General features: G+C 40.4%; 1 pseudogene; it reads left to right on the forward strand.

The window, feature by feature from the left end:
- LOC142147147 (mitogen-activated protein kinase-binding protein 1-like) overlaps positions 1-27,613 on the forward strand; it is a 51,784-nt pseudogene that overhangs the window by 4,490 nt on the left and 19,681 nt on the right.

Genomic DNA, 27,613 nt, shown 5'->3' on the forward strand with positions numbered 1-27,613 from the left:
GGAAAGAGAACTGCTGATTGGCCAGACCAGTTTTCTAATTTTGAAATATGGGGATTTTCTTTAACAGTTTGTGCAATTTGATCGGTTACTAAATTGCTCCCTGTAAGGTTTTTGTAGAAGCTTTGCAACTCATACATAACATTCCTTTCCATTGATGGTACAAGGTTTCTTTTTTTTTTGCATCAATATTTTTATTGAACATTTTCAAAGATATATGGGGTACAGAAAAAAAAAGAGGGGAAGAGAAAATACAAACAAAGGAAAACACATAGGGAATCCCAGCGGTACAAGGTTTCTTATACATTTGTAACCCTTCATACACACCCCTCCCTCCTTCCATGTCGTGACAGCTATGTTTTTCTGTCTTGTAGATGCGTTTTTTCTTTTTTGATGGTTCTTGTATTTAACCCTGTTTGGTGATTAGGGAGGGCACTTCCAATAATTCCTCATGATCTATTGAAAGCTGACTCCAAGATTCTGTCTTCTGTTAGACAGCTATGTGAAGTGTAGAGAAGGTGATACTGTTTTCCTGCTCCAATTTTCCTTTTCATTTACTAGATAAAGTACTAAAGACTGACCACATGATTATGTACAAAGGTGCCCAGTTCTCATTCGTACTGTCAAAGTGCTAAAAGTACACATTGTGTAAGCTGCCCTGTTGTCATTTACTGCATCTGAATAACATGGGATTCTGCCTCAGAAATTGAAGACTAAGATGCGTTTTGTTTCAATTCCCTTCTACAAGTGAAACAACTGGCTCACAAAGTTGGGGCCAGAGTTCTTTTGACATTACATTAAGCCGTTTAATTTGTAAAGGCTAACCACCACAATAAAAATTACAGAGATAGATATATATCGATGGGTAGATCGATAGATGGGTAGGTATATAATTACATCTTCATGTCAAAACAACAATGTTCAGTAATGATAAATTTGCCAGGTGGAGGAGACTTCAGAACTTCGATTTCCAGCAATACGAAACCTGGGGGTAAATGTATGAATACATTTACCCCCTGGTGTCAAAAATGCCGATGGTACAGCTGCTGCGGCATCCATTCATTGTACTTGATACACAATGGTTTTAAGGTGTCAAATTCAGTGTTCCTTTCCCTTCAGCAGGTGAATGGACCACTACATAGTACTGGTTAGTATCTGAGAAACAGGTTCTGCTCGCCAACCAAGCAATTTTCCCTTTGGGGAAGGGGAGTTTCTACTCTAATTTGATGTTCGAGCAGTGATGTACAAACAGGCAGGCCTCAGAGCCCTCCTAATTTATTGTCCGATTTGTTTGTTATAGCTTTTTAACACTGGTTTAAATGCCTGCTGATATGTTGTTCAAGATGGACAATATATTGTTTTAATTTGCTACTGAGTTTGAGTGTAACGTGCTGCACTCTTGAAGGATAGCATTGCCCATGCTGCCCCTGAAGGGTATGGAGTTGCAGTTGCACTAATACATTAATTACCATGGTCATTATTTAATAAGCAGCAATTAATTTACATTGTGTTTATGATATGGCATCTGTCATCAATCAGCTTTGTAGCAGTCTGTCATTACAGATATACTGACTGATATCCAAGTGTCCCATTTCTTTATTTACTAATAAGTCTTTATTTCAGTGTATGGATGTCTGCTCTAGCTCTTTTCTCAGGCCAAGGACCAGACAGGACCAGGTGACCTACAATGAGCCTGGGGCACCCTGTGTCCTTTTCTTCAATTTAGATTTAACACATTCACAAAAAAATGCAATACTGGGTCTAGTACAAAACATTATTGTTTTATTTGCTGTAACTATAAAATATCTTTAATGTGATATTTTTTTTTTTTTAATTGTGATGTTTGATATGTGTTCCAAGAACATGTGTATATGTATGGGAAGAGAGCTATTTGTTTACCTGTGTTGGGTACTATCTTGGAGCGGTGAATATAGCTGATCAGAAACCCTGTGATTGGCACTAGTTACACTGTATTCTTGTTAAAAAGATTGGCAGCACTATTTAACTAGGTGCACTTATATTTATTATAAAACAATGTGCAGTTTCTAATTTAGAATGTTGGCAGTGGCAAACAATACATCTTTTTTAGAGTTTTAAGACGATAGTGCAATTAGTATCTTGTACTTTCAGAGCATCATTTAAAGTAATTGAATCTAAAACAAGAAATGAAAAGTGAAAAGTGATGCATGAGCGTTCCTTTGCAATGTCTTCTGTATGGTATAACTGGTTAATATGTATAAACTTGTGTTGTCACTTGATTATTTGCCATGATATCACAAAATGAGTGGAACCATGTTCGCTATGTTGAGTGCAATATTACATTCTTTTGTATCGGAAAATTTAATACATGGTTAAGGCTTTCTCCATTATGTATTGAAAGAGCAAAGCCAGAGGCTTTGATGGCCAATCATGCAATCCTGTTGTGTGTTTTAATACTGCTGATTTCACCTTCATAAAGATATATAAATAGAGAAGTTGTAAAAAGTGCTGCAAAAATGTGGCAGGGTGGTTAGCACATGAAGAGAAGGGAAACAAGTAATACAATTAGGGAGTAGTGCTCCTAAGGTTTGGAAATGCAGCCCTCTTCTTTCTGAAGAGATTAAATATATAAAAATTTGGAATTAAGACACAGGTATCGGGGAAATAATGGGTATTGTGCATTCAGTGCACTGTGTTAGTCCATTATAAGAACCTCACCTGGGGGTAAATGTATCAAGCTGAGAGTTTTTCAGCGGGTTTGAAAAACCAATCAGATTCTAGTTATTTATTTAGTACATTCTACAAAATGACAGCTAGAATCTGCTTGGTTGCTATAGGCAACATCTCCACTTTTCAAACCCATCGGAAAACTATCAGCTTGGCACATTTACCCCCTGATGTTATTTAATTCCCCCTTTTTACCCAATATCCATCTTTTCCCTGACACCTATGCCTTAATCACAAATTTTTATATATTTAACATGAAGATAAGGGCCAGTTGACATGTGTGCTTGGGGGAACAGTACTTTAAACCTTAAAAGCATTTTTACAAATGAAAGTGAGTGTTTACCCTCCAGTACGGGTACTTGCGACACAGGAGCACAATGTGGCTTCTCCAAAGTCACAAGGAGCCAATACAGAGTTTTGAGTAAGGTCTCAAAGTCTGTATTGTTATCCAATCGTGCCAAAGCATCTAACCCATGAGTATTTTCCCAGCCTAGATCTCCTTTTCAACTTTTGTGATTGTAACTAACCAGTGTTTTGTACTTTTCTTGTAGGTATGTCGTAGTGTTGTTAAATCCCAGGAAGAACAAGCAAACTTATATCCTGAACAGCTCCAGGTGAGTAACTGACTGCAGCCAATATATTATTATTGACTTCTTTGGTAACAATTATGTATGAGCCCTAAATGTGCCCAGTGATTGGTGGTGGTTTGATTTAATAACAGTGCAGGGAGGGTTGGCAGACAATGGCATAAGTGAAGGGGAGAGCTATTCCAAGGGTTTGCTGGTGATGTAGTAAGTTTAAAGGAGTCAGGATTAATTATATTGTCAGTACAATGGGGGCTGGCCATATGTTCAGCAAAGTGATCTGAGAATGGGACCAATGCAAGGTAGAAGGAGGCAATGGAATCAAGGCGAGAACCACTAAAGTATCGCTAGAGCTGGAATAAGGCTCTGGGGGACCCGGGGCACTTAAGACAGGGGGGGTTATCATATATGACAAATAAACAGGCAAAACTGTGTGCACTGCTGTTAGGTACACCCAGCTCTGCCTTCACAAGTAGTGCAGTGTGAAGCAGGGCATACCTCCCAACTGTCCTTTCAGTAGGACCAAATCCTAAGTGAGACAGTCACCGAAATTCTGGACTGTCCCACCAGATTCAGGACAGTTGGCAGACTGTCCTCCTCTCTCCTACCTGTTCTTGCCACAGTCACCACCTGTGGCTGTTGGATCAGTTGCTGCTTGTCTGGATCCTGGAATGTTGGCGGCCCTACATGGAAAAAAAATGGGTACATAAAATTTAGAAAACTCCAACCATCCCTGGCATTTAATCAATAGCACCCACATTTAATAATTAGGCCTATTTCGCTCCCTCCAAACAGCCCCAGCAATAAATTAATAGCGTTTACATTTAATATAACCATTTCCAAAAACATCACGGCATTACATAATTAATATTCACATTTAAATAATAAATAGCTCTCCTTCCCAAACTCAGCCCCACATTCAAATAATAGCCCCAAACCATCCCAGCATTAAATTAAAGGTCCCTTCACTCCATATTAATTTAATAGGCCCAGTATTAAATGAAATTGTCCCACCAATAAATTAAATTGCCCCACCAACACCCCACAAATATTAGCACCCATTAAATAATTAGCCCCAACATAAACTCCACCATTAAATTAATACCCTATCTTCCACCCATGAACTATTACGACAGCCCCCTCCCTTCCCTCTTATCACACAATATATTAAGACCCTCCCATTCCAACCTTTAGCAGCCCCCACTCCTATCCTACACACCCTTTAGTAGCCCCACTCCTATCTTACATACCTTTTAGCAGCCCCCACTCCTATCCTAAACACCCTTTAGCAGCCCTCACTCCTATCCTACATACCCTTTAGCAGCTCCCACTCCTATCTTACATACCCTTTAGCAGCCCCCACTCCTATCTTAAACACCCTTTAGCAGCCCCAACTCCTATCCTAAACACCCTTTAGTAGCCCCCTCCTATCCTACATACTCTTTAGTAGCCCCCCTCACACACACTTTAGCAGAGAGACAAACACACAGTTTAGCAGAGAGACACACACTTTAGCAGGGACACACACTTTAGCAGTGACACACACACACACACACACACACACACACACACACACACACACACACACACACACACTTTAGCAGAGAGAGAGACACATACACACACACACTCTATAGCAGAGAGACACACACACTTTAGCAGTGACACACACTTTAGCAGAGAGAGAGACACATACATACACACACACACACACACACACACACACACACACACACACACACACTTTAGCAGAGAGAGAGAGAGAGACACATACACACTCACTCTATAGCAGAGAGACACACACATACACTTTAGCAGACATACACTTACCTTGTTCCTTCTGCAGAGTCCCCTCACTGCACACATGGGACGGCATCTGTCATGTGACCTGTGTAGGAGACTGCAGCCACAGAGGGGGGAGAGGGGAGGGACCATTATCCGCGGCCAAATTAAGGTAGGTGGCTGGTCCCGGAGGAGGGGCCAGCTACCCAGTAGCACACTGCCTTTCCCCCTCCCCCGCCGTTCGGGAGACGGGGGGGGGGCGCGCTACACATAATTTTTTTTTTTTTTTTTTAATAAACCCCTAAAAAGACACTAGTCGGCCTCCTGGTAGGTTACATTGCCAATCCGCTCCTGGTCACTTATGACTATATAGCTGTCTTTCAATTCTATTAAGCCCCATAACCTGTCACAACATTATTTAAATAATGTAGACTTCTAACATAAAATGCAAATGTATTCCTCTTACTGCTCATTCCTTTTGTCCAGCAAAGTGTAACTGCATATGAGTTAATTGTAATATAGAAAAAGTGTAATAATTCAGACCTAATTTTAAAGTAGGAAAGCTAGTTTGCATAAAACGTATACATATACGTTGTATAGTCTATCTAGTGGCACAAGTGCTGAGGAAGTATGACAGACTGAATTGCATAATGTATTATGTTGAATTTGTTATGGAAAGTTAATTTTACAGCTTAATCATATATCTAACATCTATATTTATCATATCATATCTATTTGTATGTAAGTTATTGCTGAGGGCCTTTTCTGTATTTTCTTTGATCAGTTAGTTATGTGCTGCTCTTTTGTCCCCTTTCAGAAACACTATAACCGCACTTGCGTTTTCCCCTGATGGAGAGTTCTTGGTCACAGGAGAGGCAAGTACCTGATATTTACCATTAAAGTTTTAAATTATCTCCCTAACAGTTCATCAGAAGTTTCAGGCTGGGGAATTTCTTGTAGTAATGCTGTAAGTTGGAAAGAAATGATTTCTTCATAAGAATAGATGTTTTGTGAGATTTGTGCACACATTAATAACTGTGTGTTTGCATGTAACATTCCGAGTTACCCCACAAATTGTCTTGGATCAAAGACAATGTAGTATATGTAGCTGTTCAGTTTTGCAATTCCTTACCCAGTCATGTTGTACACTGCTAAACGTGTAAAGAGAGTCTTGCACTTTTAAAGGTGTTCTCTACCTTAAGGTAACTTTCTTCTTGAATCTGTACTCGTGTAGAGCAGTTCCGGACAAATTTCCCGGAAAGATAGGTGCCAGCTATTTTGTAGGTGTGTGCTTGTGTAGTTTGGCAATAGAAATTATCTAGCAGTGGACAGTGTGTAATTACCCCAAATATTAAACCTTATCACATGGATTGCCCACCTGTACCTACTTTAACCAGTGCCTCTTGGTTCCTCCCCCTCTCTCATGTATTTTCTGTGAACCATTGGAACATGTTTCCAGCAATGACAGTTCCCAGGCACAGCATTATGACATGTTACTGCATCCAGATCTATACTATAATAATACCATGCACAACTCTAGCTACTGTAACAGTACAGACTTTCATAACACTGTGCCTGGCATCTGTAATCAGAGAACCAGCTTTAATGATGCCATGCAAAAAGACTGGAGAGCAGGCTGGTATTTACAGTGTGGAGAGTAAGGAGGGATCACAGGACGGGGTTCTTTTCAGCTTTGATATAGTTATCTGTGTTTGGGGCCTATTTATGAAGCTCTAAACAACGTGGAAAGCTTAGCTTATTGGCGCTTGACCCCAATGGCTAATACCATCTGAATCCTATCGGGAGAGCATCGCAGGAGAGGAATATTCGGATGCTGCTCTACCTTGCGATTTTTAATGCAAATGGCAAAGACTCCGGGTCAGAACTGGGGGTCTCATTACAAACGTAATCGCCAGGACAGCCTCCATTTGGACATGTTGTCCGGACATGACTTTTTATAGTAAATTGTCCCGAAAAGTCACCTGTCGTCATAGCGATGACAGATGATACTTAATGTGGAAATATCCGATGGTTCTTTAAATAGGCCCCTTTGTGGGGGTTTTTCGTTTGTTTGGTTTCGCCCTTGGATTTGACACCTCACTGCTCTGCTCTCTGCATTGCAAATAGTTTTTGTGTTCAGTGGTTAACAAAAATAAGCAACATGGCCTGAACTAAAAACATGGTAGAAGTGCACAGAAGAGAGCCAGGAAGATGAATTAATAAAATAGTCATCTCTCCATTGTGATTCTTATAAACGATTTGTGAAATGTAATGGCTGAGTTGCATACTGCTTGTATGTAGAGTGAAGTCCCCCTCGTAACAGATATGTAAACCACGCAGTCTTTCAGCTCTCTATATATTGTAGGTGAAGGGGGATACCTAGCTGATCTTTACATACTTAATACTTTTCTCTTATCACTTTTTTATCTGTATACTGAGTGGTTATTTTAGTAAAGAGAAGCTCCACTTTAAATTTTAGCATGAACCTCATAAGTTAGTATCTTAGTAGAACTGATAAATTTCTTTCCATCAACAGGATGAGAACACCTGGCAAATCTGAGGGAATGAAACCAATGATTTTAATTGCATATTTAGTTTACACAATTTGTATAACTATGGAAACATTTCAAAAGGTTTTGAGAATAGCCTTATGCTTGTCACTGCCAATGCTGTGTCTTGTCAGTTTAGGTTCACTGGGAGCTTTACCTGAGTTTTCATCTTCTGCTTAATGCCATCTTGTTTGGGGAAACATTGTTTACAGGAGCCAGTGAGGATGAGCACCTCCCAGTCTAAGGTTCTGCTACATGGGAGGACTGGGGATTATTAGCCAAATTTTTTTGATTTTCATGGCGTTCCCTCTTTTAAAAGAGGTCACGCTGGATCAGATACCCTGAAGTTGCATATTTTTAGGCAGGTGATGTTGCTCAAAAGTATTGCCGCCACTTTCTCTCCTGGATATGACTGCATTTTGGTGCTAGAGCTCTTTCACATATTCGGGAATATACTGCTGTCCTCTCCAAACCTTGATACTTTAGCTGCACAGGCATGTCAAACTCGAAACCACAATTGAGCCAAATAATCAAAGTCTAAGATTGTGTGGGCCGCAACAAAAAGTCTCATATGCAATTTTGTAAGGTTTATTATTAAGCAAAAACAAATCTAAAGTTTAATGTTTTTTTCCCTGCTGCTTGGCACTGTGTTCTCCGTGCTGCTTTTTTTCCCCTTCACTTTCTATTGCCTTCTTTCTTCTGACTTCTTCTTCTGTCTTGCTCATCGTGGCACCTGTGTGCTCCTCACTGCAATTGTCGGGTGTGATGATGTCACGCCCAACATTCAATGCGAAGGGAGGAGGGCACTGTAGGCCGCCGCGTCAGATAAGTTGTTTTTGTTTTGTTTGTTTGTTTTTTGGGGTTTTTTCTGCGCTGCAAAAAAAATATGCGTTCAGCATAGGTGAGCCAAAAACTCCAAAAATATCAGTCTCAAACCTTTTGTATTGCATTGAGGAGTAGCAGGTCGAAGGTCATACATGGACACAGTGGCATGACTGAAATAGACAGTTGGACTGTTATTATGAAGAAAACAAGCCTTTGCCAGTCAGACTGGCACTTTCTGTGTTTTCAGTACTAGGTACTATAGAGCTTAACTTGCAGCCATGCCCATGTGTACAAATAGACTTTTTTGGTATTGTGAAGTCATGGTTCAGCTCAAACCAACATTTTCGGTCTCTGATCTGCATCGCCAGACAGCACAAATGTTGGCAGTGTTTTGTTTCCATCTTGTCATTCATTGCCCTGTTCTTCCAGGACTGTCTATTTATAGCTCTTCCCAGATGTTGTGGTGATAGATCCATCTAAGTAGATCTGGTGATTCTCCTCTGACCTCTCATTATCTAGACACTTTTTTCCTACAGAACTGCTGGTCACTGGATGTGTTTAATTTTGATGTTTGTTTTGATTGTGCACCACTCTCTATAAACTCTAGAGACTGTTGTAACTGAAAATCCCAGGAGATCAGTAGTTTGAGATACTCAACCCCCACTTCTAGCACCAGTAATCATTGCAATCCAATCTCTCTTAGGTGTCATTTCTTCCACATTCTGATATTTGGTCTGAACAAATAAATCTCATGACCTATGTCTACATGCTCTTTGAGTTGTTGCCACATGCAGGGCCATAACTAGGACTGTGCAAGCAGGGGTAACTGCCTAGGGCACTATGTTGAAGAGGGTCACAGTTTATGTATATTATAAGTTAATTTGGATAAAACTAGATATTTGTATTGATGATCAGGTTTACCCAATAATGTGGACACTCTGCATATATGAGAGTACATGTTACAGTTTATAGTGGTCTGGTCACCGAAACACAATGGAGGTCCGCTGTTTTGTGGGCTTTAGCAATGTTCACAAGCCAACAGACAATTCGCTGGGAACCAGTATTGTCACTGGCTGTTACTGAAAGTGTAGCATGTTAATTCACCATCATGGATTCCCAATAAAGGGATAGACTGCATTCTTATGTGTTCAGCTGACAAAATGGCTGCCTCATGTGAGAAGGGTTCATTTTAATATTTTTAGATTTGCTTTTGGCAAGGGGCACACTGACATCTTTTATTCTAACCCTGACTTTGTTCACAGAGCGGGCACATGCCAGCAGTGCACGTCTGGGATGTGGCTGAACGAACACAAGTAGCAGAACTTCAAGAACACAAATATGGAGTGGCCTGTGTCTCCTTTTCTCCTAACTCCAAGTACAAAGTGTCAGTTGGCTATCAGCATGACACGATCATCAATGTGTGGTCGTGGGAGGTGAGTTCTGAGTGAAATTTAGGTGTAAAGGAAGTTCTCTGATAGAAATTTTTAGTTTAGCATTTTCAAATTTATGGTAATATAATGGCTTTATTACAGACTAAATGGAATTCCCTTAATTCTCCTTTTAACAAACCTGAGAGCTCCACCCTTGCATAGTCAGACTGCACCCCCCCCCACCCTCCCAAACAAAAAGGAAAATCATAAGACACACCCAGAAGACTTCCTTCTCCCAAGTTAGCGTGTAGTTTCTGTTTTAGTGTTTTTGGTTTTTTTTCTACAGTGGCAGTTCGAAACTGCATTCTCCTTGACAGTGGTATGCCAGGAATTGTATATTCTATGCATGCAGACCTTGTGCATTGGCTAGACTGTTAGTGCCTGGTAAACATTTAGGGACATATTCAATGGTTGGGAAATCCCGCCGCGGAAAATAGTTAGCTGGATTTCAGCTCAGGGAGCTGCGAGCTGCAGTCCAGCGAGTAAATTACTGTATTAACTGTTTTTCCGCGCACGATTACCGTAATAATGTTAATCGTGCGCGAACCGTGGGATTTTCGGTGTTTCCGCCGACAATTGAATATGCCCTTTACAGTCATAAAGAGTATTGTTTTTCAGCATTTTGTATCGTGAACCTATCGTTTCTTTAAAATGGCTGCAGCACAGGGGGGCATAAGTGGGTGGTCCAATGTTTGTGACTGCGGCTTTTCTGTTGGGCCTCCTACTCACACCTCCTTCCAAAACATTGTGTAGCCCCGGTCTTTAGCCTGGGTTGTGAAATATGCCACAGACCAGCACCCGGATTCTAGGGAGGGGAGAGGAGCTATAAAGCCCTGCTCCCACCATAAGTAGTAATGCATTTTCTTTATCAGGAAACCATTGTAGGTAGTGGTGATTGATGGGTGCATATCTGATTGACATTTAGGTTAATGGAGCTACATCTAATGCAAAACGTTTTTTTAGTTGCATTTCCTGACTGGTTCTCTTTCAGAAAAGCGTAGTGGTGGCCGCAAACAAGGTATCTAGTAAAGTGACGGCAGTCTCGTTCTCCGAAGACAGCAGTTACTTTGTCACAGCTGGTAACAGACATGTCAAGTTCTGGTATTTGGATGAGGCAAAGTCATCAAAGGTAAGAGTGGCGCTATAGCTATATTTCTTTGGATTATTTCTATGGGATTGGACTGTGGCTCGATGCTTGGAGTACCATAGCTGTTTAGTTGGGTTAAACTTCAAGATCCAAGAATGAATAAAGACACTACATTGACAAGTCTGAGGAATCCGTATCCTAATAAACAGAAAATCTGTGCCCCTTTCTATAATGTGATGTCACTTTCCAATTGAATGGATTACCTTGTACCCATTTATTACCAATCAGCAGAGGCCGCTGACTACTATTGCACAGTTTTCATTATCTATGTTTAATCCTATTTCAGTTTGGGCAAAATCATATGAAAGGAAAAAGATCCTTTAGTACCCTTCCAACAATACACAGAAGGTTAAAGCACAGATATGTACAGTCTGGTCGTATTTACTCCATTTGGCACTATGCTGGCACAAATGCAATGTGACTTCATGATCTTTATCTAGCCAGCAGAATCCTGCCATGGGTTTAGGAAACATTTGAGGGTGTGATTACCCCTGGCTGTACAGAGCCTCAGGGACACAACTGTTTAAATTACATAATCGTATTGCAGTAGAATTTATTTAATTTTGAGTGCAAATATCTGGGACAATGTAACTGGTAGGTAGAGGGGCAATGCAAAAGAAGGTAGTAATATAATAATATAACACGTATCATTGTACTTACTACTGCACTGCTAATTATGTAAATGCTATTGGCTATGGTACTAATGTTTGTGTTATATTAGTCTTTACAACATACCCAACATCACTGCACTTATTACTAGTCCAGATGTTGACAATTGCATACATCAGTTGAACATGACACTTAGGGGCATATTCAATTCCGATCCCGATCCCGCAGAAAATGCGCACTACTGCCGGTAATACGGTACAGCAGATTAGGTTTGCGGCCCATTCCGGCGCGATCCCGCGGATCAGGATTGGAATTGAATATGCCCCTTTGGACTTAAACTTTGAGGTCATGTGGGCAGAACTTTTATTTGTGCTACTACTTTTAGATTAAGGTGGCATCTGTCTGTCATACATTGGCTTTGGCAGATTACGTGTGATGCATAGTGTCTTGGCAATAGCTATCAGATAAAAGCTGTCATTGTGTCGTGTCTTTTATTAGCAGGTAAACTCTACCATTCCAATGCTTGGCCGATCTGGTCTGTTGGGTGACCAGAGGTACAGTTTCTTTGTGGATGTTGCATGTGGGAAAGGCAAGAAGGCGAGCAGTACATTCTGCATCACTTCCTCTGGACTCCTGTGTGAATTCAACGACCGACGACTGCTAGTCAAATGGGTAACTCTCAGGGTGAGTATGGGCAGTAGCCTGCATGTAAACGAAAGAGAAGATGATGTGGTTAGTGAAGTGGAGAGATTTCACTTAATTCTTGTCAGGGGCGATACAGGTAAACTAGCTTCTCCCTGATCAGATGTTTGGGTTTGATGATCAGTTCAAATGGATGATCTCACCGTATACGTGATCATTGTCTGACTACTATGGTGTCCTGTCTTGTGGCTAAACAGCTGGGTGTTTTATGTCCGTAAATGTCCCCATTTGACAGATCAGGCCACACGGGTAGATCTGCCAATGCATGAGTGGCTTAAGTTACTGTTGTATTTTGCTCTTCAAGACCTAAAATGTAAGCATGGCGTAAACTGAATTCTGAATTCTCATTGCAGATAATAAATTGGTTACATGATCATTAGATCTTGTTTTGCAGTTAACATTTCTTTTGTTCCTTCCACTGTATTATATGGCAAAGCTGTTTATACAGTATAGATAGATCAGTCAGGGCACCATACAGTCTTCATATCTTGGCAAAACATAAAGGAGCATCTAGCTGCATGTTTAGTCTTGTCTGGCTACAGTAATCTTTACCTGTCTACAGTATTAACATTATGGGGCATATTCAATTCCGATCCCGATCCGCGGGATCGCGCCGGAACGGCCGCGAACCTAATCCGCGGTACCGCAATAACGTGGATTTCCGTTCGCAGCCCGTAGGGCTGCGTACGAAAATCCGCATTCTTGCGGTACCGTATTACCGGCAGTACTGCGCATTTTCCGCGGTAACGCGCGTTACCGCGGATCGGATCGGAATTGAATATGCCCCTATGAATCTTAAATTCTGTTTTGTGATGGAGTGGTATGTCTTCCCAATTTTCTCTCAAGTTGGGATCAGTACTCGTTCTCTCTAATTTTTGGTACTTATTTCTTAACAGACCACCATGGCTAGTTGCATCATTGTGAACCAGGACTATATTTTCTGTGGTTGTGCTGATGGCACCATGCCAAAGCCACACAGCCTTGGAGTGGACATTGCCACGGTCACTGAAGCCAGGTAAGAGAATGGAGAAGCTCATTTTCTGCATGTGAATACTTTGTTGCACTTGCTAGATTCCCAGTTGTCTCTGCCAACATTTTAACATCTTTTACTGTAGGCTCTAATCGGGCAGGGACTAATGTGAATGAAATATTCTCTGTACGGTGATGGTGGCACTATATAAATTGATGATGATCTTTTAATTTGGGGTATGAACTGTTTTTTTTTTTTGTTTTTCTCATGATTAGTCTACTAATATATCTACTAACCTTGATAAGGGATTTGGGAAATCTGCTTTAAGTACTATTTATCCAATTAATAGAACGCCTGGGCTCCCTTGTAAGTTCACTTGCTGGGGTTTATCCCATCAGGTATATCCTGACAACTGAATTAATACTTTATTTTTTAAATTCTATAAGCAAAGCATTCTAGAGTATACCATACAGGGCTTCACCAGAGCTGTATTAGTCTGTGGTGGTTTTAGGAAAGGGACTTGCTGGTTTTTCTGTATGTAGAGAGGATGCACATGAGCAAAAACAGAATAGGAGATTGGAGAGCCGTTTATCTAGAGCAGGGGTCGGGAACCTTTTTGACTAAGAGAGCCATGAAAGCAAAATATTTGGAAATTTATTTCAGTGAGAGCCATATAATATATTTTAAAAGTGAATTCAACTAAATGTCAGTATAAAACGCCTCTGAATTTATTCTTTTAAATAATGTTGTTATAATACTCACCATTAATGCAACTTCTGGTGCTGCATGGATTTGCTGATGTCTTTGTAGTCTGGTTGGTACTTGGTGAGGTTAAGCTTCATGCAAGCGTTGAGACTTTCATCCGTTAAACGTGATCGCAGATTGGACTTGATGTTTTTAAGATGTGAGAATGACTGCTCACATGCATACGTAGATCCAAACATGGTCAACACAGCAATACTCACACGCTGCAGTGTGTGGTATGTGACAGGAAGCGCGTTCCAAGTTTTGAGAATCAGCTGGTCTTCGGGTTGAAGTTTTTTCATTTCTGTCCACATGTGCTTGCTCGCCAACTCCGCTTTCTGTCGTGTGATTCTTTCCAAATCTTCATTCAGTGACTTGAACTTATTCACCCACATGTCTGAGGCCTTCAGGTCAGCCACTTCTGCTTCAAAATCTCTGACGGAGACACCAGCAATGTAACTCAGGTCGGCTGTGTTCAGTGAACACTCGGTTGGATGGGTGATGAACTTAAAAAGACGAGCGTGCTCACGAAATTCTGTAAAGCGTGCTTTGAAGGACTGTAGGAGACTGGATGTGAAGCCAGCTAGCTGGTGGAGATCAAAGTTTTGAATGGGCTCACTTGCTGTGCATGCATCTTTAAACTGGCTCAGTTTTTCAAAATGTAGTAAACGACCTGTTTCAAGATCCATAATGAAGAGCTCTAGCTTGTTTTCAAAAGCAAACACAGCTTGTTGAAGGGATAACACTGTATTTCCAATGCCTTGCATTTTCACGTTGAGCTGGTTCAGATGTTCAGTCATATCTACAAGATAGTAAAACTTGAGGAGCCACTCAGTTTCGGCTAGCTCAGGATGCTCGATGCCTTTCATTTCAAGAAAAGTCTGGATTTCATTCAGGCAAGCCGCAAAACGGCTAAGCACCTTCCCTCTTGACAACCAACGCACATTGCTGTGCAAAAGCAGACCAGGATAGTTATTTCCAACTTCATCCAGCAGTGTTTTAAACTGGCGATCATTTAAGGCTCGGGCAGCAATAAAGTTGATCACACGAATGACCAGCGACATCACTTCGCCAAACTGCCCGTCACACATCTGAGCACAAAGTGCCTCCTGGTGTAGAATGCAATGGAAACTTAGGATGGGTCTATTTTCATGTTCACGAAGAAGCGCCACAAATCCTTTGTTTTTCCCCACCATACACGGAGCACCATCAGTACACACTGAGAGAAGTTTATCCATAGGTAGATTTTTTTCTTGAGCAAACTCCATGAAAGACTTGAATAAATCCTCACCTCTTGTGGACCCTTTTATTGCCAGAACAGCAAGACTTTCTTCGCGCAGTGTGTCATCAACAGCATATCTTGCAATCACGCTGAACTGCGACAAATGGCTCACGTCTGTTGACTCATCCAAAGCCAGGGAAAAGAACGGCGCTGCATTTATGTCCTTCACTTGCGTTTCCTCCACTTTGTTTGCCATCATGATGGTACGATCATGAACAGTTCTTGCCGACAGAGGCATGTCTTGTATCCGTTTGATTATCTTGTCTTTGTTCGGAAGATCATCAAAAAGTTCATTGGCTACATCCAGCATGAACGTTTTAGCATACTCGCCATCTGTGAATGGTTTTCCGTTCCTCACTATAGCTAAAGATCCAGCAAAGCTAGCGGAATTATAGTCACCTTGCCGGGTCCATACGCGGAGTTGCTGCTGGCTAGCTTGCACCCTGCTCAGTAGCTCTTGGGCCGCTTTCTTTCTGCTGTCTCCCGCAGGGTATTTTGATGCAAAGGTAGCATGGCGCGTGTCGAAGTGCCGCTTTACATTCGACCGTTTCATCGATGCAATTTTGTCATTGCAAATTAGACACACCGCAGAACCTGCTCTCTCCACAAAGGCGAATTCTTCGGTCCATTCGTCCCGAAATATACGATACTCATCATCTTTTTTTCTTTTCGCCATCTTCTTTGTCGAAGGGTTAGCTTTGAGCTAATGACCAGGGTTGCCAACTATAAAATACAGAATAAGCAACCAATTCGTAAAAAACAAGCCCAAAACAAGCCAAACACAATCCTAAAAAGCCCAAAAACAAGCCCAATATATATTATATATATATATATACACATATACACACACACACATATATATATATATATATATATATATATATATATACTTAGGATTTATTGATTATTATTATTTTTTTTTAAATATGCTTTACAATGACCCTCCTCCTTAGTGTCCATTATCCCCTCTGCTCTATTTCACACCCCCGTTCACACTCCATTCATACTTCATTCACACCCCCATTCATACTCTACTCTAGTTCACACCTTTTATACTTTACCTACACTCGATCTTCTCCCCTGCAGAGTACTCCTCCCCGGCTGTCCAGCAAATGAGGAAAAAAAAAAAGCCCAAAAAACCGCGACCCGCGGCAGACAAAAAAAAGCCGCGACAATTGGCAACACTGCTAATGACCGAGCAGACTGATTCAAAAGGGGGCGTTTACCTGTTTACCCAGCAACGGCCAACGTAGGCCAGTATCATCCAATTAAAATAATGGAAAATTGCTCCTACAGCAAACTGCAGCCCTGAACAGGACATGAGCAGTGAAAAATCGATCTGCGAGCCAGATGCAATCATCAAAAGAGCCACACCTGGCTCACGAGCCATTGGTTCCCGACCCCTGATCTAGAGGATGTTTCAGATGGCTTAGCAGGTTAAACTGGATACTCAAATCTACTTGGTTAGAAAACAAGTTAAAAGTTCATTGACTTCCATGTTGTGACTCCTAATATTTAAAGTTCTGTTATACTCTTAAAGCATACAGGGATTAGAACGTTTGGGGCTGGAACGATGGCCTTATGTATGTGTAGTCCTACTAAACTGAAATGTAGTTGTTAGTACATAGGGATCTTCAAAAGGGTTAACTGTGGGAAAGAAATGGGAAGACCAGGAAGGTGGCAGCAAGTAGGTAGGGGAATAAAAATTGGTGGAGAAGGTCATCATGGAGTAAAAAGGAATGTCTGGGTACTAGGATTATGGGCTGGGGAAAAATGAATGTGGGCAATACTTTCTAATTGGCAGTTGGCACAGCTCCTGCATTAGTAGAAGCACTTCTTTTCTCAATAAGACAGTTTTAAAACAATTAACTTCTGTTAGCAGTGTGAATGCACACTGCCCTGGGAGCAGCCATGTTAATCACTAGTCCTTCATGATTCATTTACATAGGTTATTAATACATCTGGTGCCTTTCAAAGCCCCAAGCAGAGTGACTGGAATTCAGCCTGATTGTTCTGTTGTACTTTTCTCAGGAAGAACAGTTATTTCTTTTATCGATGTTTCCATATGTGGGTTTCTTGTCTGCTGACTTCCAGCCCACAGCTGCGTTTTTTTGGCTTTCAATAAATCCTGTGTTTCCTTCACCAGTCTCTTGGTGTTCAGGATTTCAGTTGACCAGGCGCGGGCTGGGAGATGTCAGCCCGGGGGGCGCACAGGCGGCCGCATCTCATGACACAGGATGCGGCCGCGTCATTGACCGTTGAAAATATGCATATTGCATCCGGGGGAACGCCCGGCCGGCCTACCCCCCGTCCCTAATAGCGGTCTGACTGAGCGCCCCGGGGGGCCGCTGCCCCCCAGGCCAGCCCGCCCTTGCAGTTGACCTCTCTATATTACAGCTTTTTCTAACGACTTGCAGTGATGGTAAAACTATATTTTACAGAGGAATGTCTCTAACCATCCCCATTTTCACAAGTCTGCAAGTTGCAGAGAAACATTTTACATCTAACAAATGCTACAAATCTATGTGCTGTGATTAATAGAGCAAAGTATGAAGCCTGACATCTGGGAGTCATGGTAATAAAATCTAGCATTTTAATAATAGACTATATCGGTGTCAGAGATACCATCACTAGTGTAAGGCTGGCTAAATGTGCTGCTTAGGGGCGACTTACAGAAAAGTTTTTCATTCATCTGGCACGCTAGTGAATGTGACCTGTCGTATTGCTAGATAACATTGGGTGTGATTGTAACCTGCAGTACAAAGCCTGTGGTGTTTCTAGGGTAATGCAGTGTCTAACAAAGAGCAAATGTTTTATGTTTTAATGTGCAAGATTTGTGTTAATGGATTAAATACAAAAATGTGCTACACACACAAGTGCAATATGATGCTGATTCACTTAGACTAAAATGTTACCTTCAATGCTCCACCACTTGTAGCGTCTTTGTGGCGTCTTCATTGCAGTCCTTTGCTATCCCATTCTTTACATGACAGCGTGCTGTGTGCTGCCGTTTGGAGCCAGGAAGGCACGATGGTCTCTATATTGTACAGTTCCCAGTCAGCTCTAAGAACTATTACCCTATTTTTTAGGTCATTATCAACATTTATTTATGTAGCGCCAGCAAATTCCATAGCGCTGTACAATTGGGAACAAACACAGTAATAAAACAATGCTGGGTAATACAGACAGAGGGAAGCGGGTCCTGCTCGCTAGATTACAATCTCTAAGACAATGGGAGTCTGATGCATGAGGTGAAGTTACACATTTTGCATATTGGTCCATTTTCTGACCATGTTATCTAGGCAGTGTCTTTTCCTTAGTGTATTATTATTCATTTATTGCATTGTGTCTGAGGTATGATCCAGTAGCTACATTATAATGTGTGCTGTTTCTGAATAGATTTGTGATTATTGGTTGAGGCCTGACAATAGAGCAACACCATGAAACGTGTGATGCGGACTGTCTACTCTTATTTGGAAAGTGATGGCTTTGCACTTTGTGATACTCCAGGATTCTTAAAATACGGAGACTGTTGTAGAAATAGTAAAAGGACCCGTGAACCCACAGTATCGCTATAGCCTCAGGAGCACAAGTTACACTGTATAGTTAAGAGGGTGATGCAAATATGAATTCAAGATACTCTATAAAATAACCTAAGAGTATATATTCAATTTAAAGCTCTATTTCTGGCCAGAGACTGCATATATTCTTCTTGACACTGACTTAATTTATTAACTTGTATGTAGGAAACTGTTGTGATTTTATTTATTAATAAAACAAATTCAAACCTAGACATCACATTAAGATTATGACCCAAATGTACATATGACTTCTTGCTTAATTACACATGTGCTTAAATGAACACAACGTGTAAGTTGCTTTCTCCATTACTGTACTGGAAAAATTAACAAATATTTTCAGAACTAAAAGTAAGGTTTTTAATTGAGTAATATTCCCTATTTTTCCTAGATCATCTTTTTGGTGCTGGAAAATGTGCACAAAAGTTATTTTGTACAGATAAGCTTTGCATACTATATTTGATAGTGATCTGACTGCAGGAAATATGGGTGGTGGGGGAAATCTAGCTAGTTATGTACAAGTATAATAGTGCCACCCAGTGACTAAATTAAATAAAAAGTCAATGAATTTGTTTGACCTTTTCCCTTTCAATCTTCCAGCCGCCTTTTCTCCAGTGCCGCAGACGCGAAGTACCCAGACACTGTCGTAATGACCTTTGATCCCACCAACCAATGGCTGTCTTGTGTGTACAATGACCACAGTCTCTACGTATGGGATATTAAAGACATGAAGAAAGTGGGAAAGGTGTACTCAGCTCTGTACCATTCTTCAAGTGTATGGAGTGTGGAGGTATGACCATGCCAACAGATAATATACTCCATTTAACTATTTATATATAAGCAGCTTGTATTTCTTTATTTTTCATGTTTATCCAATAATACTGCTTAGACTATCATGGGCAAAACGTTGCTTTTCATAATGTAAAGACATTTTAATGGAAATTGTATATTGAAAGACGATTGCTTCTGCAGTGCAAAGTTTCCCTTTTAATGTGTCTAGTACTATAAATACTTTCTAGACCATGCTTCTGACTTTTACTTTATTATATGTAATGAATGTGAAGAACGGAGTAGGAAAATATTCACATATTTGACATTGAATCTTTTTAAATTATTTTTAAACTTTTATAACATAACGTTAGTAAATCCTCATCATTTATTTATATAGCGGCAACATATTCTGTGTTCATGCTATAGATTCTTTATAAGCTTTTTTAGTTATAGCTAATTTATTTTATATCTTAATCATTTTTCTTCTTGGGTCATCTCACCATTTTTGGTAATAGTTTATCCATACATCTTGTATTTTTGGAATTTGCAGATTTTTACAATGATATATAATTTCTCATGTCTATTATTATCGCCCTCAATCCTGTAGGTATACCCAGAGATGAAGGATTGCAGCCAGGCCTGTCTTCCACCCAACTCTTTCATAACTTGTTCCTCTGACAGTACCATCCGTCTCTGGAACATGAAGACGTCAAACATCTATGGCGCTGCCCTGCACCGAACCATCCTCAGCAGTGTAAGTGTCTCTGCGCAATTTACTATCTGCTGTAAAGTCTTAGACAATGTGTAAGGAACTAAGCTCTCCAGTAATTAATGTTCATGCATAAAGGATGGGAGTTATAGTTGGGAATTGGCTGGATTAATGATTCCCTCTACTTTTTTCTGTCCTCTGCATTATGAATGATTGCTTTTGTCTTCTAAGACAATGTTCAGGAAATTTAAACCCAACATTGCTACTGCGTCATATTTATTTCTGTTTTGATTCTGTTACATGTTTTTCTTCATCCTGCTCATCCTTGTGTCCCCAGTTTTTAAATATGAGCACCTACCTGCAGCAAAAATCAATCCTCCATGCTCACAGTCGAGATCTGTGCAAATCTTTTGGGCAACAGAGATCTGTAAAGTAAGGGCAGGAGATATCATGTGACATGGGGTAGTGAGAGGAGGGGAATGGAGGTGAGCAGGATGCCAGAGTTGTAGTGGAAGGAAGCGGGTTCCTTTGATAGCAAAGTGGTCATGTGAGAAGATTATGATATGAAATGTACATTATATCAAAGTTCATGCATCCAGCTTTTTTTATTTTCATTCTTTGAAGGTCTTGCAGCCTCTCTTTTTGTTTTAGTTAGTTTTGGTTTATGATACCCATGAATTAAATATACAAATATCCCATTGTCATTTGCATCACCAGGACCTGATGAAAATTATCCTGGTTGACAGTAACACAGAGGCCCTGCTGGACACAGACTGTATCTCTGCTGGACTAGGAGATAAAGTGGATACTCAAGCACTAGACACCAAGATTGGCATTCGCTCAGTGTGTGTGAGCCCTAGTGGGCAGCACTTGGCCTCAGGAGACAGAACGGGTACACTCAGGTGACGGCATGTAGTGTATATTTGGAGGAAGAGTGGGCTGAATGTATTGGCAGATCTAACCTGTATCTTCACTCTCACAGGGTGCATGAGCTAAAGTCCCTCACTGAGGTCTTGAAAGTAGAAGCCCATGACTCAGAAATAGTTACCAGAGACTGGTAACTATCTCCTATATCAGAACTTACAATAAATGTAGCCTCAATAAATACCAAAAAAATGTACTTTTTGGCCTACTTTATATTGATATAAATGAGCCATTTGTTATACTGACTTATTATATATTAGATGTGTATAATATGTGCTTTGATATGAGTTGATTAATTATTCTGTATGTAGTATGCTGATTATCTTTTCCCCAAGGCCTTTGTTATCCAAGGAGAGTTGCTTATTTCACTTGCTCATAGATAGGACACAGATTAACCATGTCCTGCACATGGGGTACAGTTGTATTTACAGAGCTTTTCTGTGTTTTAGCCAAATCATTTGTGAAAAATGCAGAATTCAAGTTGCAAATTAGTTCATCTACATTTCATTCACACCAATATAATATTTACTGGAAATTGTCTTGTGGTTAATACACAGCAATAAATGTCTAACATGAGTCAAATCCTATGGTGGTTTTGTGCTCTCGAGTTAATGACCTCCTGATTTCATGTCATTGTGCTGTTTCTGAACTAGGACTCTATTTCTCCTTGCAAACACAATCTTACATGTGTTTAAATCACCAGAAAATAATTTACCTTGGTGTTGTGCTGGTTTTAGACAAGCTGGTTAGTTGTACTTGCCAGTAAAAAAAATAATGCAATTTAAGCTATCTTATTTTATTTTCTCCCTTTGAAACTATCAGGAATGAATCTCTTGGCCTTTGCCAGCCATGACAGACTTATCCACGTATTAGATGCGTCTAAGCATTAGAGTCTTCAGCAAATCTTGGATGACCACTCTTCTTCTGTCACCGCTGTAAAATTTGCCGGTAAACTATGTTGAATGCTGATTGAATGTTTGGTTTTAGAGCGTCTGTCTTGGCTGTTTTTTTTGTTTTTATTTTTCCTTCCCCCCCCCCTCCCCCAACATCTGAGCACAGGCTACTTGGCCACTTTAGGATTATCCAAGTCAGTCGTCCCAATACCATTTGTAAATTGCTGAATTAATTAAGAATCCTTGGTGCCCATGACACCTGTTCTTGCCAGTTCACAATTTAGTACACAGGGTTTTTTCCATAAACTAGTATGAACAAGAGATAGAGGTTGGTTGTTGGAGAGACCAATGATCCTTCAGGATAACTGTTTTTTACAAACTGTATTAAGGAATGTTGCTGCAAGCAAAGCACTGTTATGCCTTCTGTCAACACCTTATGTTTGGTTATACGACCAATGTAACCTGTGGATGGGAGGTCCTGGCCCAGTTCTCTTTGACATTTCACTAATTTACCCACACAGATCATTTCTGAATCTTGTTAACATTATCGATGTGGAGAGTGCTTTGCAAATTTTGCTAAATCGTATGCTGGATGAATAGACTTGGGGTGTATTATTAATAAAATGTTCAATGAAAAGTGGAGCTTGTTTTTCATTTGAAATGTGATTGTGTGGTTTATTAATACCTTAAAGAAACTCTGTTAAACCTTTTTATATGGGATTTTATACCCCCTGCCCCCCCCCCCCCCCTGCCACCCCCTCCTGCACTCTCTCTATTATTACACTAAGAGGAACCCTTGAGTGGACAGATCCAATACACTGACTGAAATACCAGCAAGCACCCATTTGATGTTGGCAGCGGTCATTTCAATCCATACATTGGATCCCTCATCTCCTGCAGCTCACACTTCAGTTAATTTGTTGAACACTCCTTTCCTGCAGCTCTCAAGCAGTGGTAGGAAAAATGTTATTGAAATGGTTTGAAGCTCAAGCTTACACATAATCGGCCAACAAATCTGGGTGGGTTGTTGATGTAATACATAGTATAGCAACACAGTGTCATATTTGGCTAGAGATGGTCACTGACCCCCGTGTTTTGGTTTTGTATTCGGTTTTGGATCTGGATTACCTTCGTGTTTTGGTTTTGGTTTTGCAAAACCGCCCTTGTGTGTTTTGGTTTTGTTTGGTTTTGTTTTGCTATTTTCGCAAAAAATAAATTTTTTTTGGTCTAAAATAACCTAATTTAGTGCTCCACCAGTTTCTTAGATAAGTGGGGTAATTCTAAAGCTAATAAATTATGAAAAAAACAGTTTAATCCCTGGTAGGCCGCCCTTAATTCGAACACTTGTCTGCAAATTATACAGACAAACCTGGTTGTCTACCTCCTCCATCTTTGATTATTGGCAATGTAGCCATCGTCTTTGGGTGTATATTACACCCTACACTTGTAGTTGAATATTAAAAAAAGCAGCCTGCACAGACTGTGGAACTAGAAAGTAAAATTAAATGGACCACGGTAGTTTGGTGGCTATCTATGCACCCCCCACCCTCCACTTGTAGTTGAATATAAAAAAGCAGCCTGCACAGACTGTGGAACTAGAAATTCAAATATACAAAGAAATGGACAAAGGCAGTTTGGTATCCGTCTGCATCAGACCCCCCCCCCCCATCCACTTGTAGTAAAATAGAAAAAAAAACAGCCTGCATAGACCGTAGAACTAGAAATTCGAATATACAAAGAAATGGACAAAGGCAGTTTGGTATCTGTCTGCATCAGACCCCCCCCCCCCCCAATCCACTTGTATTAAAATAGAAAAAAAAGCAGTCTGCATAGACTGTAGAACTAGAAATTCGAAAATACAAAGAAATGGACAAAGGCAGTTTGGTATCTGTCTGCATCAGATCTCCTCTCCACTAGGAGTAAAATAGAAAACTATTCAGCCGTTATATAATCTAGAATATAAATAGAAATTGAGAAAGGCAATTTGGTATTTGTCTGCATCATAATCATCAACATCCTTATTAGCGCCCTCGTCACCTCCACAAATCTCCCCCTCATCCTCTTCTATTTCCAAAGTGGCATCCTCAATTTGTGTATCAGCGGCTACACTCGGGCTGTTCAGGTACACATCAGTCAGCAGAACTGCTGAAAGGGCCCTTCTTTATGGGTACACTAACAGAATGTTTACGATTAGACATACCACTGTTGGATGGACTCTACACAGGGATTGGTGTCATTTGTGAATCAGAGCAAACATTATCCTCTAATGCCTTACTGTTATCTTGCAGCTTGGCTTTGACGCGTAACAGTAGTTGTGCACCAATTGTAGGCTGGGTAACTTTTTGGGATCTGCCACTAATAGCCAAAGGCGAAGGCCTCATTCTCTCTTTGCCACTGCGTGTGTAGAATGGCATGCTTGCAATTTTTTTTTTATCGTCACTTAACTTTTGCTCAGTTACACTTCTTTTTCGCTTCAATACAGTAAATTTTTTTTTTGTTTTTGTTTTTTGCACTAATTTGGAAACACTCTGTTGTTTGACATCGCCTTGGCCAGATGACGTACTGGGAACACTAACATCAGGACTGGTGACAGAACCTGGTTGCTCATTCTGATCATATGTGGACTGCTTTGAATCCATTCTGAGCGCAAAGCACTGGGGAGTGCTAAAAATTATTTGGTAGATACTGCTGCAGATATGACTTTTGACAGCCAGAAATATTTATGCACAATTATGGGGGACACCCCAAAAGCACTGAGGAGTGCTAAAAATTAGTTGGTAGATACTGCTGACAGATATGACTTTTGACAGCCAGAAATATTTATGCACAATTATGGGGGACACCCCAAAAGCACTGAGGAGGGCTAAAAATTAGTTGGTAGATACTGCTGACAGATATGACTTTTGACAGCCAGAAATATTTATGCACAATTATGGGGGACACCCCAAAAGCACTGAGGAGTGCTAAAAATTAGTTGGTAGATACTGCTGACAGATATGACTTGACAGCCAGAAATATTTATGCACAATTATGGGGGACACCCCAAAAGCACTGAGGAGTGCTAAAAATTAGTTGGTAGATACTGCTGACAGATATGACTTTTGACAGCCAGAAATATTTATGCACAATTATGGGGACACCCCAAAAGCACAGAGGAGTGCTAAAAATTAGTTGGTAGATACTGCTGACAGATATGACTTTTGACAGACAGAAATATTTATGCACAATTATGGGGGACACCCCAAAAGCACTGAGGAGTGCTAAAAATTATTTGGTAGATACTGCTGACAGATATGACTTTTGACAGCCAGAAATATTTATGCACAATTATGGGGGACACCCCAAAAGCACCGAGGAGTGCTAAAAATTATTTGGTAGATACTGCTGACAGATATGACTTTTGACAGCCAGAAATATTTATGCACAATTATGGGGGACACCCCAAAAGCACTGAGGAGTGCTAACAATTAGTTGGTAGATACTGCTGACAGATATGACTTTTGACAGCCAGAAATATTTATGCACAATTATGGGGGACACCCCAAAAGCACTGGGGAGTGCCAAATAGTAACAAAAAATAATAAACCTCTATCCTCCTCTCTTCTCTAGCGATTTTTGTTAGAGCAATTGCAAGAAGAATATTGGATTCTCTGTCCCTGCTCTAATTAGCCTGTGACTACACCCTGCTCTCTCACTCTGTCAAATGGCGATGGATTGCTGTGGAGGCGTGTATTTATAATGTTGAAGTATCGCGAGAACCGAGCCCCGAGATCCGACGACGTCACGATGACGTTCGGCCTCGATTTGGATTCGGAACGGGCGGGAGAGTACCGAGCTGCTCAGCTCGGTACTCGGATACCCAAAGTTCGGGTGGATTCGGTTCTCGGGGAACCGGACCCGCCCATCTCTATAGTTGGCCCATACTGCTTTAAGATGTTATCCATTCTACAGCCCTGCCCATATAACCAGGATTCCAGCTGGAGTTCAGCTAACGTGTGTATGTTAATTTTACAGCTAATAATGGGAAGATGCAAATGATCAGCTGTGGAGCAGATAAAAGCATTTACTTCCGTACTGTCAAACAGGTAAGTTAATGCAAATATCTTTACCCACAGACAGTGCAAACAGCAACCAATTTATTTGTGACAAAGGTAATCTAAGACCCATAAACAGAGTTGTGGTGTCCATCTGTAATGAGTAACATGACTGGATAGCAGTTCTTCTATAGTTGCTGCTTTGACTCAGACGCCTTAAAATTTATATTGAGTGATGTCTTTACAGACGTCGGTGTGACTCAAGTTTGCCTGTGGGCATAATAAATAATATGAATGTTTTCTACCTGTCATCACAAGAAACATCAATGAGGATTTGTCTACTTTACTTGACTGTGTTGAAAACAAAGTATCCTAAAAAAAAAAGTTAATACTAAAAAATAAATGTTTGTTTCCTTTGAATAGAAAGCTGAATTTCTAGTACTCCGCTTTGATCAAATTCATCAAATGATTCCTGATGTTTTTGTAGCATATCCCGGCCATTTTGTTGGTGGGATGTTGGCAATAAGCAAAGAAAAGGGTGAGGTTGATGAAAAGGAATCCTTAATTTTTGTACAAAATAGCTACTATAATATATAGGTGATTTAAGGTTTTATTAAATCTAAAGTGTTTTTTTTTGTTTTTTTTAAAATATGTCTTATATATGTCTTATAACTCTACTTTCAGAAATGGGATGGGTTAATTCATTTTAACCGCACACACCACAAAGTACGTAAAACCACCTTAAATGACATGGATGTGGATCCCAGCCTGAAATATGCAGCTATCGGGTGTCAGGACCGAAATATCAGGTATTGTCCATGATCAATAATGTGTGTGTTGGTCTCCACTGTTCTCCAATGTATGTGAAGTAGTTTATAGCACCACTGAACTATGTTGGACATTGCAGACATAAGCAATGAATAATGGGAAACAATATTGTTGTGTACTTGATGCTTTGAGAAAGCCTACTTCATGGGTCTATATAAAGGGTAGCATTTTTCCAGAGATATTGGTTATCTTCATATTGCCATATTCTGTATACCGAAAGCTGAAAAGGGGGATGGTTTACTTGGACAAACTTTTAAAAGTTTTATTTTTGTTTAATTCTTGTTGGACACTGAAAACACTGGGTAAAGAGGAGAAGGGGAACTTTACATCTCTCCACAAAATTTCAAACTTCTCCCTCTGTACACCCCCTCCCTAGGCTGCTGGGACTTTTCTCTTTAAGTGCCTGTTGAAACGGGGCACTATTTTCTAAGCATTTTTTTTTTTTTTTATAAACCATTTGTTTAATATTTTAACTGCACTGTCTTAAACAAAGCAGCTGAGGTTCTAGGATGTGTGGAGCAGTCTGAGGAGGTACCGCAGACTGTACCT

This window comes from Mixophyes fleayi, chromosome 1 (assembly GCF_038048845.1).
Source record: "Mixophyes fleayi isolate aMixFle1 chromosome 1, aMixFle1.hap1, whole genome shotgun sequence".
Taxonomy (NCBI): domain Eukaryota; kingdom Metazoa; phylum Chordata; class Amphibia; order Anura; family Limnodynastidae; genus Mixophyes; species Mixophyes fleayi.